Raw genomic sequence first — 14,442 nt, forward strand, 5'->3', positions numbered from 1 at the left:
TAGCTCATTGAAGGCACGAAAAGGGGGCAGGGATTTGCGGGAGGGGCAGAGCTGCGTGTCCCGACACCTCATTTTTTTTTGTCACTGAGAGGTGAGGGCTGACTCCCAGGGGTGCTGTCCCTGCAGTACTGGCTCCTACACAGTGACAGGAGCTGAGTGTTGCACATAATATAAGTGCTGTACTCGGCTCCTGTCACTATGCAGGAGCAGGCATTTTGGTGTCACCCCTCGGTGGGTGACACCCGGGAGTGGGCCGCACCCCCCGCTCCCCCCTTGTGACACCACTGCCTGGAGGGATATAGGGAGAAAGTGAGGAAAAATTACTTCACAGAAAGTGTAGTGGATAAGTGGAATAGCTTTCCTAAGAGGTGGTAGAAGCTGATACAATAAAGCAATCTAAACATGCCTGGGGTAGACATAAGGATATCCTAACAAAGAACCAAGTATCAGATAGGGTTTGATGTTATAATTTTACCCAGAGCCAGCGCTACCTGCTCAGCAGAGTCTGCAAAGCAGGGAGGTGCTGGGTTAGAGAGGCGCTCTCCGTGCTCTGTGACTCTGCTGCTGTGCGCTGCTGCTGGCTCCGCTGCACCTGTCAGACTCTGTGACAGTCAGCGCTTAAGCGGTGCAGGCAGAATGAAGCTCCAGTCAAGACCACCCACTGATCTCCCCTCCATTCCTCCCTCCCAGTAGAATAGAGCACTCAGCGGCAGGAGCGGTTACATAACAGTCTGAAACTCTGTCCCTCTGCACTTGGGTTTTTGAGCCCTTCCCCCTCTAAATGCTGATGTACGAAGCTTGTCTGTGTTAAGGCCAGCCCAACACAGCAGTGAGTTTAACTCTTTGAAACCTTGTTCTCTACAGGAATTTTATGAATTCTTATGTTGCAAGTGTGTGCTTCCAATTTTTTCAGAATAATTTTTTGAAGTGGCACTGCTACCGGGGCACGTTTTTTCTGCCACGCCTGCATTTTTTCCAAGCACTCCCTGAAAACGGTCAGTTGACACCCAGAAACGCCCTCTTTCTGTCAATCTCCTTGTGGCCGGCTGTGCGATTGGAATCATCTCTAGAATCAGTGCAAAACCACAATGGACTTTGTACACGTACGATGCGCGTGCGCATTACGGAGCATACGCATGCGCAGATTAGCTGTTTTTTTCCACTGATCACTACACAGCGAACAACGGGAGCTAGCGATCAACTCGGAATGACCCCCTATATACATAGAAACATTGATTTTTACTGCAGGCATTAGGGTTAGTTAAGGTTATGGGTTAGAGTCAGGGCCAGCAACAGAAATCTTGGGGCCCAGTACACTGATATCTCTGAGGCCCCCTCAACCCCCCTTAACTTGGCAGAGGGATCTTTAAAAAAAAATGGAGCCTTTGACTCAGACAGTCAGTGAGCCCGGCAGGTGGTTTTCATATTGTGCTATCCAGCTCTTCGGTGGAGGTGGCAGGGACATACATAAAAGCGCCAGCGCAGCGACATGCCTAATGATGGCAATACAGTATGGAGTTTAAAAATGTAATGTATCAAGAAAACGGTGCTGGGTGTTAAAACACCTACAGCATCTGGTATTCCCAAGCGGTCTACCATCCATGTATTAACCAAGCCCAATACTGCTTTGCTTCCTAGATCAGATGAGATTGGGCATATCCAGTGTGGTGTGGCTGTAGATTTGCTTGGTAGTTTCTGTTAGAGCTCTTCTACTTCTAACTACTGGTTACATAAATGAATAAGTTTAAAAATGGAATGTATCAAGAAAACGGTACTGGTGGTATAAAAACACATACAGCACCTGGTATTCCCAGGTGGTTTCCCATCCAAGAACTAACCAGGTCCAAAACTACTTAGCTTCCAACATCAGACGAGATTGGACATATCCAGTGTGATGCTGCCGTAGATAATTATTGCTCTTTCTGTTAGAGATATTCTACTTCTAACTACTGGTACATAAATTAAAAAGTATCAAAATGGAATGCATAAAAAGAACGGTGTTGGTAGTATAAAACTACCTACAGCACCTGGTATTCCCAGGTGGTCTCAGATGCAAGAACTAACCAGGCCCAACACTGCTTCGCTTCTAACATAGATGAGATTGGGCATATCCAGTGTGGTGTGGCTGTAGATGAGCTGGTGATTTCTGTTAGGAGTTCTTATACTTCTAACTACTGGTACATAAATGAATAGGTTTAAAAATGGAATGTATCAAGAAAACAGTGTTGGTAGCATAAAAAAAGGAAAAGCTGTCCTGTTCAAGTGCATTTTACTCCCAAACTAAAGAGACTAGAAAGATATTTTAAAGTATTCTGTTAGGCCTTAATCTACAAAGCATTGCCCTGAGTTTACCACTGTGTATGTCATTGCAGAGGCAAGATATTGGAAAGGAAAAGATGTCCTGTTCAAGTACATTTTTCTCCCAAGGAAAAGCTGTCCTGTTCAAGTGCATTACTGTTTAAGCACCCAAAAGCATCAGGTTTAGACATGAAAGAGGTTAAATCCACTAAAATACCACCCACAACACTTAAAGTACTGTTTTGGTGCAGAAGAGATAGTGGGTGACTGAGGCAGGGGTGCCAGCAATAGTGGGTGACTGAGGCAGGGGGTGGCAGAGATAGTGGGTGACTGAGGCAGGGGGTGACAGGGAGATAGTGGGTTAATGAGGGAGAGGTGATAGGAAGGGGTTGGGGAAGTAAGTGGGTGACTGAGGTAGGGATGAAAGGGATAGTAAATGACTGGGGCAGGGGTGATAAGGAGATAGTGGGTGAGTGTGGCAGGGGTGACAGGGACAGTGGGTGACTGAGGCAGGGGTGACAGGGATAGTGGGTGACTGAGGCAGGGGTGACAGGGAGGTAGTGGGTGACTGAGGCAGCGGTGATAGAGATAGTGGGTGACTGAGGCAGGGGTAATAGGGAGATGGTAGGTGACTAAGGAAGGGGTAACAGGGATAGTGGGTGACTGAGAAAGGAGTGATAGGGAGACTGTATGTGACTGAGGCAGGGGTGAAAGGGATAGTGGGTGTTTGTGGCAGGGGTGACAGATATAGTGGGTGACTAAGGCAGGGGTGATATGGAGATAGTGGTTGACTGAGGCAGGGGTGACAGAAATCCTGGTTGACTGAAGCAGGGGTGACTGGTATAGTGGGTGACTGAGGCAGGGGTGACTGGTATAGTGGTTGACAGAGGCAGCGGTGACTGGGAGATAGTGGGTAACTGAGGCCGGGGGACAGGGAAAGTGGATGACTCAGGCAGGGGTGATAGGGAGATAGTGGGCAGCACATACCCACCTCACTGACAGCAGAACATCCCCACCTCACTGACAGCAGCACATCCCTGCCTCACTCACAGCAGCACATCCCTGCCTCACTGGCAGCAGCACATCCCTGCCTCACTCACAGCAGCAGATCACTGCTTCACTACCAGCAGCACATCCCTGCTTCACTACCAACAGCACATCCCTGCCTCAGTGGCAGCAGCACATCCCTGCCTCACTGGCAGCAGCACATCCCTGCCTTACTGACAGCTGTATGTAGGTCCTAATTCAGACCTGATCTCTGCTGTGCATATTCACACAACGTGCGATAAGGTCTGAACTGCGCATGCGCTGGTGCCGCAGTGCGCTGGTGTATGCAAGAGATGCGATCGGCATCTCTGCCCAGTGATCGCCTCTGCCTGATTGACAGGCAGAGGCAGTCACTGGGTGGGAGGGGTAGGGCCGGCGGCATTGTGCCGCAGTTTTGGGGTGCGGTCCGTGCAACACAGACGAGCCCGGACCATGTGGGGGCGGGCCGCGGCGGCTGCATGACCCGGACAGCAGTAGCTGCTCTGGTAGGGAGCTACTCATCAAGTACAAAAGCACTGCCGCTGTGCGATGCTTTTGTACTTGTGCCAGTGGGGAGGGGGGCTAGGGCCTGATATGCTGGGCATCCCCCCACTTGTTTGAGTAACTGATCGTAGCCGTGCAAAATTTTGCATGGCTACGATCAGGTCTGAATTAGGCCCATAGATAGATATATAAAATAGTAAAGTAAAGTGCACACTACTGAGTATATATAAAAACTTTACTCCACAATAAATGCTCACTTACATCATAGATTCAAATAACTTGGAGCGGTGTCTGATGTTACCACGTCACCTTTGGAAGCTGCACCCAACATGTTTTGTTGTTAACCTGACTTCGTTGCCAGGTTGTTTAATCTGTCAGAACATACAGAGTATAAATAGCATAACAACTCATACTGTACAGGTTCTATATGGTCACCCACTGGAACACTAATGGAACACGGTGAGATATTTTCTTATGATTTTGACTATATAGTCAAAATCGTAAGAAAAGTTAGTGCAGATCGCAAGGTGAAAGTCACCTTGCCATCCCGATTCGATGCCAATGCGCGGTCCCGGCATCACAAGCCTAGATAGACTGTGCAGGCAAGACAATTTTGACTATCTCAATAGAAGAGATAGTCAAAATTGACACTTAGCCAAAATCGCACATAGGGGGTAATTCCAAATTGATCGCAGCAGGAAATTTTTTAGCAGTTGGGCAAAACCATGTGCACTTCAGGGGGAGAGATAGATTTGGGTGTGGTGAATTCAATCTGCAATCTAAATTGCAGTGTAAAAATAAAGCAGCCAGTATTTACCCTGCACAGAAACAAAATGACCCACCCAAATCTAACTCTCTCTGCAAATGTTATATCTGCCCCCCCTGCAGTGCACATGGTTTTGCCCAACTGCTAAAAAATTTCCTGCTGCAATCATCTTGGAATTACCCCCATAGTCAGTATTGCAAGCACACTCATTATGTGCTTGCGATGCCGACCTAGCCCCTGTCACATAGTGAGAATCGGGCATAGCCCAAATCTCACTGTGTGTCTTTAGTTCAACAACAGCATGGGACCAGTTAGTGTGTTTTGACCACTGCACAGCACCTGGTGTTATATAGTAAGCACCACTATGGCATAGTATACAGCATTATGGGCCTGATATGAGTGTGACCAGCGGTGATGTTGGACGCAGTAGAAGGTGCTGTTTAGTAAGCAACACTTCTATATTCACCATGCAGTATATTGTGTGAATATAGAAGTGATAGCTGTGTTATGTATTAGAGTAATTATTGCAGCTCCCAGCTAAATTGCAACAATGTAATTTAGTGACAGGCTGCAGACATTAACCCTTTCCTTTAGCCTTGACAACTATGTTAGTGATAGACGTGCGTCCGGTTTCCACCATTAGTTCACAAGGACTTAGAGAATTGCTTGAGGTAGTGTGTCCCCGGTACCAAATCCCATCTAGGTTCCACTTCTCTAGGCAGGCGATACCGAGAATGTACACAGACGTCAGAAAAAGTGTCCTCAGTGTCCTAAAAAATGCAGTTGTACCCACTATCCACTTAACCACGGACATGTGGACAAGTGGAGCAGGGCAGACTCGGGACTATATGACTGTGACAGCCCACTGGGTAGATGTATTGCCTCCCGCAGCAACAACAGCAGCGGCACCAGTAGCAGCATCTCACAAATGCCAACTCGTTCCTAGAAGGCTACGCTTTGTATCACCACTTTCCATAAGAGGCACACAGCTGACAACCCCTTACGGAAACTGAGGAACATCATCGCAGATTGACTTACCCCAATTGGACTCTCCTAGGGATTTGAGATATCGGACAATGCCACCAATATTGTGCGTGCATTACATGTGGGCAAATTCCAGCACGTCAGATGTTTTGCACATACAATTAATTTGGTGGTACATAATTTTCTGAAAAACAACAGGGGCGCGTAGAAGATGCTGTTGGTGGCCCGAAAATTTGCGGGACACTTTTGGCATTCAGCCACCACGTGCCGAAGACTGGAGCGCCAGCAAACACTCATGAACTTGCCCTGCCATCAACTGAAGCAAGAGGTGGTAACGAGGATGGAGGAGTAGCAAAAGGCCATTCAAGCCTATACATCTGCCTAAGATATAGGCAAATGAGAGAGGGAATGCACCTGACTCAAGCACAGTGGAGAATGATTTCCATGTTGTGCAATGTTCTCCAACACTTTGAACTTGCCACAGGTGAAGTCAGTTTAGACACTGCCAGCCTAAGTCAGGTCATTCCCCTCATCAGGCTTTTGCAGAAGCAGCTGGAGAGATTGAAGGAGGAACTAAAACGGAGCAATTCTGCTAGGCATGTGGGACATGTGGATGGAGCCCTTCATTCGCTTAACCAGGATTCACTTGTGGTCAATCTGTTAAAATCAGAGCACTACATTTTCGCCACCGTGCTCGATCCTAGGTTTAAAGCCTATGTTGTATCTCTCTTTCCAGCAGACACAAGTGCAGATGTTCAAAGACCTGCTGGTAAGACAATTGTCAAGTCAAGCGGAACGTGACCTGCCAAAAGGCTAAAATTTCCAAAACCACCTGCTGGCGGTGATGCAGGGCAGTCAGGAGCAAGTGCTGACATCTGGTCCAGACTTAAGAACCTGCCAACGAATACTGACATGTCGTCTACTGTCACTGCATGTGATTCCATCACCATTAAAAGAATGGTGGAGGATTATATGAGTGACAGCATCCAAGTAGGTATGTCAGACAGTCCGTACGTATACTGGCAGGAAAAAGAGTCAATTTGGAGGCCCTTGCACAAACTGGCTTTATTTTACATAAGTTGCCCCCCCTCCAGTGTGTACTCCGAAAGAGTGTTTAGTGCAGCCGGTCACTTTGTCAGCGATCAGCGTAGGAGGTTACTTACAGAAAATGTGGAGTAGATGATGAGCATCAAAATTAATTATAATAAATTCATCCATGGAGACAATGCTAAAACTGAGGCAGGGCATGCTGGGAAGTGTAGTTCCACAGCAGCTGGATGTCCGCAGGTTGAAGACCCAATCTCTAGCATGCCTGTTCTATGATGGGTGTTGTGTGATGTCACAATCAGCTTGGAATGGGGTGTCTAGCATGCATTTGCTTGCTGACAGCCCCTTGAGGGAGACACACATCAGGAGATGCAGCATATCTGAGGTCTTCCCTGCCTTCCCAGCAAATGCACTCCACCTGCCACCGGTCTGGACACAAAACAATGCCCACAAAACGAAGTTACCCATGGCAACCAATCAGCTGCTCTGTATACTTCTAAAGTATGCAAATTAGAAATGTTACATCATTGCTGATTGGTTGCCTTGGGCAACTTCTCCACTGCCTCGCTTCTCCACTTTTATCACTGCTTAGTACATGTACCCCACAGTTAGTTTGCAAGAACATTCAAATTCAGACCTGAGGCCTGGGTAGGCCTCACTTCATGGCAGGCCCCTCATTTAAAAATGCCTTGATTAGAGGTAGGGAATTAAATGTAGATAAGAAGTAGACAAAATAAGACTCCACAGAGTTTAAACATGGAATGTATCAAGAAAACGGTGTTGGTAGTATAAAAACACCTACAGCATCTGGTATTCCCAAGTGGTCTACCATCCATGTATTAACCAAGCCCAATACTGCTTTTCTTCCTAGATCAGATGAGATTGGGCATATCCAGTGTGGTGTGGCTGTAGATTTGCTTGGTAGTTTCTGTTAGAGCTCTTCTACTTCTAACTACTGGATACATAAATGAATAAGTTTAAAAATGGAATGTATCAAGAAAACGGTACTGGTAGTATAAAAACACATACAGCACCTGGTATTCCCAGGTGGTTTTCCATCCAAGAACTAACCAGGCCCAACACTGCTTAGCTTCCAACATCAGATGAGATTGGACATATCCAGTGTGATGCTGCCATAGATGATTTTGCTCTGTTAGAGTTATTCTACTTCTAACTACTGGTACATAAATGAATACGTTTAAAAATGGAATGTATCAAGAAAACGGTGTTGGTAGCATAAAAAAGGAAAAGCTGTCCTGTTCAAGTGCATTTTTCTCCCAAACTAAAGAGACTAAAAAGATAATTTAAAGTATTCTGTTAGGCCTTAATCTACAGAGCATTGCTTTGAGTTTACCACTGTGTATGTCATTGAAGAGACAAGATATTGGAAAGGAAAAGATGTCCTGTTTAAGTACATTTTTCTTTCAAGGAAAAGCTGTCCTGTTCAAGTGCATTACTGTTTAAGCACCCAAAAGCATCAGGTTTAGACATGAAAGAGGTTAAATCCAACTAAAATACCACCCACAACACTTAAAGTACTGTTTTGGTGCTGAAATAGGACACTGCACATTTCTGCTTACCACCTCAGGAGGCCGCCAGCAGAAATGTCTGCTCCGGTGTCAGTAGGTGACTGAGGCAGGTATGACTGGGAGATAGTGGGTGACTGAGGCCGGGGTGACTGGGAGATAGTCGATGACTGAGGCAGGGGTGACTGGGAGATAGTGGGTGACGGAGGCAGGGGTGACATTGATAGTGTGCGACTGAGGCAGGGGGTGACTGAGGCTGGGGGTGACAGGGAGATAGTGGGTTACTGAGGGAGGGGTGATAGGAAGGGGTTGGGTAAGTATGGGAAGAAAGTGGTTGACTGAGGCAGAGATGACAGGGATAGTAAATGACTGAGGCAGGGGTGATAGGGAGATAGTGGGTGACTGAGGCAGGGGTAATAGGGAGATGGTTGGTGACTGTGGCAGGGGTGACTGGTATAGTGGTTGACTGAGACAGGGGTGACAGGGAAAGTGGGTGACTCAGACAGGGGTGTTCGGGAGATAGTGGGCAGCACATCCCCACCTCACTGACAGCAGCACATCCCTGCCTCATTGACAGCAGCACATCCCTGCCTCACTGACAGCAGCACATCCCTGCCTCACTGGCAGCAGCACATCACTGCCTCACTGGCAGCAGCACATCCCTGCCTCACTGGCAGCAGCACATCCCTGCCTCACTGGCAGCAGCACATCCCTGCCTCACTGGCAGCAGCACATCCCTGCCTCACTGGCAGCAGCACATCCCTGCCTCACTGGCAGCAGCACATCCCTGCTTCACTGACAGCAGCACATCCCTGCCTCACTGGCAGCAGCACATCCCTGCCTCACTGGCAGCTGTATATAGGGCCTAATTCAGACCTGATCTCTGCTGTGAATATTCACAAAACAGGCGATAAGGTCTGAACTGCGCATGCGCTGGTGCTGCAGTGCTGATTGACAGGCAGAGGCGGTCACTGGGTGGTAGGGATTGGGCCAGCGGCATTGTGCCATCATTTTGGGGGCGCGGTCCATGCAACACAGACATGCCTGGACCATGTGGGGGCGGGCCGCGGTGGCTGCGTGACCCGGACCGTAGTAGATGCGCTAGTAGGGAGCTACTCGTCAAGTACAAAAGCATTGCCGCTGTGCGATGCTTTTGTACTTATGCCGGGATGGAGAGGGGTGCTAGGGCCTGACATGCTGGGTATCCCCCCGCTTGTTTGAGTAACTGATCGTAGCCGTGCAAAATTTTGCATGGCAACGATCATGTCTGAATTAGTTTCATAGATAGATATATAAAAGAGTAAAATGAAGTGCACACTACTGAGTATATATAAAAGCTTTACTCCACAATAAATGCTCACTTACATCATAGATTCTAATCAATCGGATTAGTGTCTGATGTTACCACGTCACCTTCGGCAAGCCGCACCCAACATGATTTGTTGTTAATCCGACTTCGTTGCAGGGGTGTTTAATCTGTCAGAACATACAGAGTATAAATAGTATAACAACCCATACTGTACAGTTGCCCCCCACACATTCTATATGGTCACCCACTGGAACACTCAGTTCCCCACTGGAACAATAATGGTGTGTACACACGGTGAGATATTTTCTTATGATTTTTACTATATAGTCAAAATCGTAAGAAAAGTTAGTGCAGATCGCAAGGTGAAAGTCACCTTGCCATCCCGATTCAATGCTGATGCGCGGTCCCGGCATCACAAGCCTAGATACAGGTTGAGTCTCCCTTATCCAAAATGCTTGGGACCAGAGGTATTTTGGATATGGGATTTTTCCGTATTTTTGAATAATTGCATACCATAATGAGATATCATGGTGATGGGACCTAAATCTAAGCACAGAATGCATTTATGTTACATATACACCTTATACACACAGCCTGAATGTAATTTTAGCCAATATTTTTTATAACTTTGTGCATTAAACAAAGTGTGTGTACATTCACACAATTCATTTATGTTTCATATACACCTTATACACACAGCCTGAGGGTCATTCAATACAATATTTTTAATAACTTTGTGTATTAAACAAAGTTTGTGTACATTGAGCCATCAAAAAACAAAGGTTTCACTATCTCACTCTCACTCAAAAAAGTCCGTATTTCGGAATATTCCGTATTTCGGAATATTTGGATATGGGATACTCAACCTGTAGTCAAAATTGTCTTGTCTGCACAGTCTATCTCTATAGAAGAGATAGTCAAAATTGACACTTAGCCAAAATCGCACATAGTCAGTATCGCAAGCACACTCATTATGTGCTTGCGATGCCGACCTAGCCCATGTCGCATATTGAGAATCGGGCATAGCCCGAATCTCACCATGTGTATAGGCCTTTAGTTCAACAACAGCATGGGACCAGTTAGTGTGTTTTGACCACCGCACAGCACCTGGTGTTATATAGTAAGCACCACTATGACATAGTATACAGCATTATGGGCCTGATATGAGTGTGACCAGCGGTGATTTGGAATGCAGTAGGAGGTGCTGTTTAGTAAGCACCACTTCTATATTCACCATGCAGTATATTGTGTGAATATAGAAGTGTTGGCTGTGTTATGTATTAGAGTAATTATTGCAGCTCCCAGCTAAAATTGCAACAATGTAACTTAGTGACAAGCTGCAGAGATTAACCCTTTCTGTGGCTGCTACACAACCTCTATTCATATCGCTGAATTCAATTAGGGAGATATTCTCACCCCGCGAGCAAGCGCAGGTATATGCCACACTTATGGTAACGTTGGATTTGCAGATATTTTCTTGCAGGGCTGTTTCTAAACAATTTGGCTTCAAATGCGAGATTTAAAAATGCGTGCCCCCCGCCACCATTGACATTAAAAATTGTGCCCCTCCCCCATAGATATAAAAAAAACGATATTTGCGTGAGCGCTCCCAACGGGATGGGGGGGCGTGACCTCGCAAAAATGGGCATGGTCTGCATAAAATGGGCGTAGCCTTACAGGAAAAGACTACCTTACACCCCAGTTTTTGACCCTGCACCAACAGACCTTGGCCACCACAGGGAAAAAAGTACAGTAATTTCCACCATGTTAATCCCCACACATTAATGCCCTTTGGAACATATTATGTCACACACCACACTATCTGTGATACACTATGCCCTACAGTAAAGCTTCTAATAACTTTTACAATAACTGTTAGATGCCAAGAGTATCACGTGCTGGGTGTCATGCTCATTGCCAGGGGTTTCACCCTCTGGGTGTCATGCTCATTGCCAGGGGGAACGCAGTAGGAGGTGTTATATAGTAAGCACCACTATGGCATAGTATATAGCATTATATCCTGATCTGATTGTGAGCACTGGTGATGTTGAGTGCAGTAGAGGTTGTTTTCCATTTGAGTTGCGTGGCTGATACATCCCAATGGGGATCATACAGAGGCGCAGTACAGATTCTGACAGTGGGTGCCTCAGTCCTTGGACATTAGGACGCACAGATGTACACCAGGGAAGGGCTGTGCAGTGCTGGATTTCCCATTAGGAACGTGAAGCACCTCCTGGGGGCAGCACACCAGGCCGTTGTCCGTACCACCTTACAAAAGCGGACTTCCCACCAAGCACAAGTGGGTGCTTAGGGCCCAATGGGTCTTTGTAGGTACACAGAAAGGCTACCGCTGATATAGAGTCTCTGCACACCAAATATTGTTGCACCGCCAGTTAGTTTAGTACCTGATTTATAGGGACAGCATCGGCTCTCCTCTCCAGCCTGCACGTGCCGCTCTGTCTCACGAGTGCTGAGTGCTGCATGTGACTTGCTATGTCAAATGCAGAGAGAGGAGCTGTGGAGAAAGGGGGATGCCAATGTGTGCACAGTGCTGCCATTGAAGGTAAGCAGAGCACACTGGAAGGGAGTGTCCATCACTTGCATCCATGTCATGTGACCTCTGTACAGCACAGGGAGATCACAAGGCCCATGCAATCAGGAAAGTAGAAGTAAGAGGAATGTGTTGCAAAGGTCCTCAGAAGGTTCATGTAGGTGTGTGTGTGTGTGTGTGTGTGTGTGTGTGTGTGTGTGTGTGTGTGTGTTGGGGGGGGGGGGGAGAGACGGACAATATTGTTGTGCCCAGGGGCGGCAAGACCCATAAATCCACCACTGGGGCTGTTTGGTGACATTAGCATGTTGTTGCAGGCCCAACTGCAGCAAAAGACCCTGGCCCATTAGGTTCCAGATATTTCTCCAGTTGGTTTTCCATCCTAATCCACTCCTATACCTGTGACTAGGCCCTCCTTTACTCCCACATATAGAAAGAGTAAATATGTTTTAGGAAGGGCCAAAGAGTTGCCTCAGATGGCTTACATACTATTTACCAGCGGGTGGGATGCTGGCTGTCAAGATCCCGACAGCGGCATTCCACACACCAGAATGCCTGCAGTAAGGGCAAGTGCTAAGAGTTCCCTTGCAGGATCGCTGTACCCGCTACAGGTTCTATTCTCACTCTATGGGTGTCATGGACACTCACGAGTGGGAATAGCCCCTGTATGCTAGGAATACGGCTGTCGGCATTGTTGGCAGTCAGGATTCCAGCATTAGTATCCTGACCGCCGGGATCCTGACAGCCAACAAATTGATTGCATCCCCCTCAGATATATAACATGGGATTAAAATCTTAAAATCATTAACCAAATAGGTTTAAAAAGGTTACATAAAAGCTACTTCATGTATTTATTCATTAAAGTTTTTAAGTTGTATTTTACAACCATACAATTGTAGCATAGACATTATCTACTTATCTCACACATTTGTGGAGGAATATTAGGTACGTCTCATTGCTAGGAATTTGGCATATGAGTGAAATGTGTTAGGTGCCGCGGTCCATGGCGCCGCTCGGTCTGTTTCCGAGCGACAACCGCGGCCGCTGCACCTTCCTCCCTGCCCGCCCGGCGCCTAGCAACTGGGGACACCGTGCGCGCTGAGCCGCCGGGTCCCTAGCAACGCTAGGACACCGTGCGCGCCAAGCCGCCGGGTCCATAGCAACGGGGACGCCACAGGCGGACCGCGTTCCCCGTTGCAGTAATAAATTATGCACACATGTTTTCTCTGATCGTGCAGCAAGGCAGCTGCGCAACATTTTGTGTAATTAGGCTCTGTACTCTGATTGGAGGGTTCCCTGTTATATGCCTCCTCAGTGCCTCACACAAACGCCGGTGATAGCTTCCTGTTTGCTGTTCCTGCCTTGCAGAACTCTGTTCCTGTCAGCTGTATTTAGTGGATCTTGTTCCATGGCCTTTTGAACCTAGGAGATCCGAAGCCGGTGCTGGGAATCCTTCTAGTCCTTGAGAACCTGTTGCTGTCATCTGGGGTTCTCGCCCGGTTTCGTGAGTAGCGGCATCTGCCGCGTGTTGCGGCCTATGCCGCTTAGGATTTACTTCTTTGAATTGGTGCATTTGCGGAGGTTTCCGCTTTCACTGTCCTCCCCGGAACTCGGCGGTGCCGTGTGGGGGAGTGGACGGTGGTTTTCTTTGTAGTTCTCTTCCTTTGGCGGCGTGCCGCGCATACTTTAGTTTTAGGTTTGCCAGTAGCCCCTGGCCTTGTTGTTTCAGTTAGAGGGCCCCTTGTTATTACCCTGTCTCAGTTCACTCTTTGTCTCTCCTTAAGACCTGAGGGGGCATCGGAGTTGGGCAGACTTAATCCGCCATTCAAACGCGGCTGCCATGGGCCCAAGAAACCATAGTCTCGCAAGAGTGAATTGACAGCACGGTTAAAACAACGGAGGTAGGGTGCCAGGGGCTATTCTCATTCCGTTTCCCTTTCCCAGCATTACGTCCTGGTACTCAGGTCTCACCGTATAAGACCTCCCTTGACCTGAGTATCAGGATCATAACATTATCACCGGCCCAAAACATAAAAAAAAAAGGGGTTTAATTTTTTCCATTTCGTTTTGGTGAGTCTAAAAATTCGGCTTCATGAATCCGGCAGGTTTAGGGCCAAATCCCAGTCAGCTTTTGGTTAACCAAATTCAAGAACTAACTCAGATGGTTCAGGACCTTACTCTTCGGGTGAGATCGCAGGAAAATCTTTTGCGAGCCTCCCCGAGTATGGTCCCAGAACCAAAAATCCATTTACCTGACCGTTTTTTGGGTAACCGAAAAGATTTTTTTAATTTTAAGGAAGCTTGTAAGCTTTATTTTCGTTTAAGGCCCCGTTCCTCTGGTACTGAGTCTCAGCGGGTTGGGATTGTTATGTCGTTGCTCCAGGGTGATCCACAGACCTGGGCGTTTGGGTTAAGAACAGATGATCCTGCCTTG

General features: G+C 47.3%; 1 protein-coding gene and 3 pseudogenes across 4 annotated transcripts in view; all 4 read right to left on the bottom strand.

The window, feature by feature from the left end:
- Nucleotides 1-14,442, bottom strand: part of LOC134966285 (myb-related transcription factor, partner of profilin-like) — a 57,621-nt gene that overhangs the window by 10,311 nt on the left and 32,868 nt on the right. The window lies entirely within an intron of this gene.
- LOC134967054 (5S ribosomal RNA) lies at nt 1,563-1,681 on the bottom strand (annotated as a pseudogene).
- On the bottom strand, nt 7,421-7,539 carry LOC134967082 (5S ribosomal RNA; annotated as a pseudogene).
- On the bottom strand, nt 7,648-7,766 carry LOC134967065 (5S ribosomal RNA; annotated as a pseudogene).

Source organism: Pseudophryne corroboree, chromosome 10 (genome assembly GCF_028390025.1).
Source record: "Pseudophryne corroboree isolate aPseCor3 chromosome 10, aPseCor3.hap2, whole genome shotgun sequence".
In the NCBI taxonomy this organism is placed as follows: Eukaryota; Metazoa; Chordata; class Amphibia; order Anura; family Myobatrachidae; genus Pseudophryne; species Pseudophryne corroboree.